Raw genomic sequence first — 6,092 nt, 5'->3', positions numbered from 1 at the left:
ACACTCCATCAGTCACTGGATGCAGGTATTTTCTATTATTTGTTTATGATTTCAACAGACGCATGTGGCTTTATTTTCTTAAGCAGAAATCAGAGGTGTTCACCATGTTTCAAACGTTTAAGGCCTTAGTGGAAAAAGAGTCTAGCTGTCAGATAGTCACTCTTCGGTCCGACAATGGAGGGGAATTTTGTTCTACAGAGTTCACCAACTTTTGTGCATCACATAGCATTAAGCGTCAGCTTACCACACCTTACACCCCACTGCAGAACGGTGTTGTTGAGCGCAAGAACTGTACAGTCACTGAGATGGCTCGGTCTATGTTGGAGCATGGAAATGTTCCAAAACACTTTTGGGCGGAAGCGGTTTCACTGCAGTCTACCTTCTGAACCGGTCTCCCACAAAGGTCGTTAAGAAGATGACTCCAGAGGAAGCTTGGTCTGGCAAGAAGCCCAAAATCAATCATTTGAAAGTTTTTGGCTCTACAGCTTATGTTTGGATTCCAGATGCCACGCGCACCAAACTGGATCCAAAGAGTTAGAAATTGATGTTCATCGAGTACAGTGACAGCCACAAGGCATATCGGCTAGTTGATATAGACACTAATCACCTCATATTCAGTCGAGATGTAGTATTTGATGAAGAAAGAGGGCCTTTTCAACCTTCCTCTCCTGATTTGAGCACTGAGGATTAACCTCCAAAGGTTATAAGTATGGGTGTTCGTTTTCCCTTAGCTCCACTTGATGGGAGGGATTTAGTTGACTCTGAAGTTGTGGGGTCTCCCAGGCATGACATTGCACCCCCTGACTTTCCTCAAGATCTTCTCGATCCACATCCAGAGGAGCTTGCTCCAGATATTCCAGGCACTCTTCATCCTGCAGCAGATGTTGGTACTTCTACTCTCCGACCTAAGTGGTGGGTCAAGACCATTAATAATCTTCATGATGATGAGCTCATTGAGGGTAGATCCGTTAGAGGTAAAAGCCAACAAAACACAGTTAATTTTGCTCTTATGACCAACATTCACAGTATTTATGAGCCTCAAACATATACAGAGGCTAAAGATGTACCTGAATGGGAAAAGGCTATGGCAGCAGAACAACATAGTCTTCTGAAAAACAACACTTGGGTATTGTCTGATCTTCCTCCAGGAAAGAAGCCCATTGGCTGCAAATGGGTGTTTAAAGTCAAGTATAAAGCTGATGGAAGTCTTGATAAGTACAAGGCTCAATTGGTGGCAAAAGGGTTTTCACAGGAGGGCATCGACTATGAAGAGACATTTGCTCCCACAGCCAAGATGAGTACCATTAGGCTTGTCCTCGCTCTCTCGGCTCAATTTGGATGGAAATTTCATCAAATGGACGTCAAGAGTGCCTTTCTCAATGGTGATTTGCAAGAAGAAGTCTACATGACGCAGCCTCCAGGTTTCAAGGTTGCCGGTAAGGAACACCAGGTATGTAGACTAGTCAAAGCACTCTATGGCCTCACACAGGCTCCTCGTGCATGGAAAATCAAAATTGATAAGTACTTGATTGATCAAGGCTTTTAGAAGAGTCCTTCAGATCCCAATTTGTATGTCAAACATACTAGTGATGATATTCTATTTCTAGTAGTCTATGTTGATGATCTCATCATTACTGGCAATGCAGCAGATCTAATCATGCAGGTCAAACAGAATTTGTGTCAGCATTTTGATATGACAAATTTGGGACTTCTCCATTATTGTCTCGATGTAGAAGTTTGGCAGACTGATAGCCACATATTCATTTCTCAGTCAAAGTATGCCAAGAGCCTACTAGATAAATTTCGAATGCAAGATTGTAAACTTACATCTACACCTATGGAGATAGGGCTCAAATTATCAACCAAACTAGATTCACCTGTAGTGGATGAATCTTCATTTAGACAACTAGTGGACAGCCTCATCTATCTCACCGCCACTAGACCTGACATCAATTATGCTGTGAACTATATTTCTCGCTTCATGTCAACCCCAAAAGTTGAACATTGGATTGCAACGAAGCGTGTGCTTAGATATGTGAAGGGCACTCCTAATTTTGGCATTCTCTATAGCAAAAGCAAAGATCCTAGGCTGGTTGGTTTTACAGACTCAGATTGAGCAGGTTGTGTTGATGACAGGAAGTCAACTTCTGGGTATGTTTTCAGCTTGCGTACAGGTGCAGTCACATGGACCAGCAAGAAGCAACAAGCAATAGCTCTTTACTCGACCGAAGCAGAGTATCGGGAAACTGTTAAGACAGCATGTGAGACAATTTGGCTACGTATGATGCTTGCAGACATGCAAATGTCTCAACCAAGACCTACTCCCTTGTTTTGTGATAATCAAGGGGTTCTAAAATTAGCCAAAAATCCAATCTTCCATGAGCGAACAAAGCATGTGGAGCTTCATTGCCATTTCATCCGCCAACATGTTGAAAATGGATCAATGATACTGCAATACATTCCTACAAAAGATCAGACTATAGATATCCTCACCAAGTCCTTGAACAAAGTCTCAAATTTAGAAGGCAGCTTGGTGTGATAGATAGCATGACCATTAAGGGAGGGTATTAGAATATTTAATTATATTTTAATCACTTATATTTAGTTCCTTGTTTAATGGTCATTTAGCTTTTTAATTAATTAGCTTTTAAACTTTATTTAGCATTTAGCTTTTTCTTTTTAATTAATTAGCTTTTAAACTTTATTTAGCATTTAGCTTCTTTTTTTTTAATTAATTAACTTTTAAACTTAATTTAGCTTTTAGCTCTTTAATCTTTTACTTTAACGTTATGTTCTAATTATAGAACATCGTCTTGTAACCTCTATATATACGTGTATATATCGTTCAATATAATCATTCATTCAATTTATATTTTTCAATAAGGACTTCTATTCTTTTTTAGCAGATTGATTACATGAAAAACAATAACCAAAGAAAGAGGGTTGAACCTGATCATGACTTTTTTAATTTGTCCTTTGTTAGCTTTTGAAGGAGTGCCTATTTTTTCTAGAGCTTGATCTTCTTTCTTCTTGTGGCTTTCCACTTTTGATGGGACTTTTGATGACATCAACATAGCTTTTTGATTGTTTCTTCATTTGTTGCCTTCCGTGGCTCAAAGGCTTCAGAATTTGAATTTTCATGTTCATAGCCAATACATGTCTAAATAAATGGTGACCATTTGCTCATAATATCCATCAAGATTTCCGTATTCTTTTCACGAGTGCTGGTGAGTTACATTTTCTAGAACTAGCTTTATAATCAGTATTTTATTCATTTTTATTCTGGGCAACTTGCTGGTTGCCTCTTTATATGTAGCTTTATAATCAGTATTTTATTCATTTTTATTCTGGGCAACTTGCTGGTTGCCTCTTTATATGTAAATCTTTTTGCTTTGGTTTAATATCAAAAAAATAAAACCTTCAATGGGTTTCATTTGACATTAAAAACAATAAACATTTCACATTTCTATTTAAATCTGCTTTGCATAAAACGACTGAATTGATCCTCCATAAGCAGCAATAAGATGTCCTCCAATTTTTCCTTTGACATCAACAACAGTAATCCAACACAATATATTTATCCAAAGGTCAAGATCATACTAGATATCACATACATCCAGATCATAAACAATGAAAATAGCATATTTTCTTGCAAGAGTGGTTAAATAATCATTCTGGCAACTTTTATCTATAAGCATATCAGTCAAAGAAGAATGCAATGCATCAGTACATACTGCTTTCTCCAAGAATAGAGTCAGAAACGTCGTGAATCTAGGTCCAAGAATAAGACTACTACACAACAATCTACAACAGGAGCAGGTAAAGACCGATACCTTCAGACTTCATTTTTTTGCCCACATAGTTTCCACACAAATAACCCTTAGGTTGTAGCCACCACAAGGCCACTTTAACTCATTTACAAATCAAGTAATGCAAAACATCAAGGACGAGAATTAATCCAGCAGATAATTGACTCACATTAGACACTTAAACAATGCTATACAATTTACTATGGATGTCACATTCATAAAATGAAATTAGAAAATTTCAATCTATTTTATCACCATCCCTAAATTATGTGATGCCAACCCCTCCAGCCATTTTTGATAACAGAAGCCATGAAGAACCCATGTAAACCCAAATATCCATAGAACTGCCTCAATAAGTGAATACCCATCACACTATAGGTAATGTTGCTTCTGATTTAAAATGTGTGCAAATTTTTGAATCAATGTTTCAGATCACTCCATGATCCATCATCAGGAGTGATCCTAAACGTTGATTCAAAAAATTTCTACACAATTTAAACCGGAGACAATATTATCTACAGTATGTATCATGGAAATCTCTTATCATTAACTTGTCATGCTAATTACAATTGCATGAATACAATCCTACAGCTTTTAAAAAGATGCTATTTCAGCATCAACAGTCTGAATCTATGACACGATGTAATCAGATATAGGGCCTAGTATCTCAGAACGCAAAGGAAAATCTCAGACATTTTAAAAATTGCATCCACAAGAAGCTTGACAGGCATATGTTGTGCAAAGGAAAAAGTTCTGGCCAAACAAAATAAACCATGCTCAGTCCCCCGGGCAAGATATCTGCAAACGGATTACAAAACTATATCTTGTGGGAAATTATATCTAAATTACACTTTGTTGTGGTTTATGGTCTAAAGTTTCGACTGAGAAAACTCATGAGTTGTTGAGGAGATTGCCCATAATATAGTCTGTGGGGAAGTATGTCTTCAAAACACATCTTAGCCAAGCCAAGGAATATAAGACCTTTGAACGAACCTAGTAGAATAATGATAGTTCTAGCTTCTAAGTGCTGAATATTATTCGGCAGGGATGCAGTGGCCGAGTACATGGGACTTAGAAATTGTAAAGGAAAATCTTTAATAATTATACGCCACCCATTAACAATAAAAATACTGTTTCCCGTAAATTAAGTCGTTCTATTATTAATGTGTGGTCCCTCTTATGATAAGGTTTCACAGTTTCAAAGATTAACAAACCCACTTCCCATACTTGTATCTTAACCATCAAGCAGTATTACTTGTTCTTGACATTCATTAAAAAGTAAATCCACAAATTGGTACCACATACATGTTCACTTGATGTGAACACATCAAGCACTGAGATGTTTTTCTCCAAAGTAGTTACAGAAATTTAAGGGGGGTTATCACTATGCAAAATAGCTTTCACACAAATACATATAAAGTAAATAGTTTGACAAATTCTGTCGCTAAAACTCACAATTACTAGCCCATGATAATTACAAAGCTGTCAATTGTTTCTCAACCATTAAACTAACAGCCACAGTTGTCTACCTCACAGCCAAATAAAGGAAGGTACCTTTCAAAACCATCATCCCATTCCAAATTTATAGCAGCATCGCTACAGTTGATCCATTTTTTAACCTGTAAACAGCCAGAGTTTGTAAGGCTTGTCATTCCATCAAACAGTATCACCAGAATCTAAAAGATTTTAAGGTTCATCAATAACACATGGATTACGATTTGCACTATATTAGGTAATGCAACTAGTACTGTTTTCAAGGTGGCCATGATTCGTTGTCTTTTGACACCTTTGCAAGCCTCCAACAATTCACATGATCAAAAAGGAGGAAATGTAATGCACAAGAACAAAAGCTTCTTGTTGGATCCCTGTTAGATTTTACACAATTTGTGTCTTGTATGTCATTTCATATGCAAAGAAAGATTAAGATGAGTCATGGCTGTAATAATAGTTCCCTACAAATAGCCTCCTGCTTTACTCGACTAAAGGAATTTATTTGCATATGCCATGCTCATCCACATATACCAACTTGCTAAAACTGTATATTCAAGAACTTAACACAACAACAAAATAAGAAAACTGTCCCAAATTAAGTCAGATAAAACACATTCACCAGATATGCATGGGCAAGATGTGAATGATGTAATAATGCTAAAATAAATACCACAAACAATATTGACATGTTACTGTAGGTGGCATTTTTGCAGTGTATCAAATTATACAATGTTTTTGTCAGGATTCAAATGCATCGTTTTGAGTCAATCTTTATCAAACCATATTTCACGA

The sequence above is a fragment of the Cryptomeria japonica genome, chromosome 7 (assembly GCF_030272615.1).
Source record: "Cryptomeria japonica chromosome 7, Sugi_1.0, whole genome shotgun sequence".
Classification (NCBI taxonomy): Eukaryota; Viridiplantae; Streptophyta; class Pinopsida; order Cupressales; family Cupressaceae; genus Cryptomeria; species Cryptomeria japonica.
Note: the sequence above shows the minus strand (reverse complement) of the source record.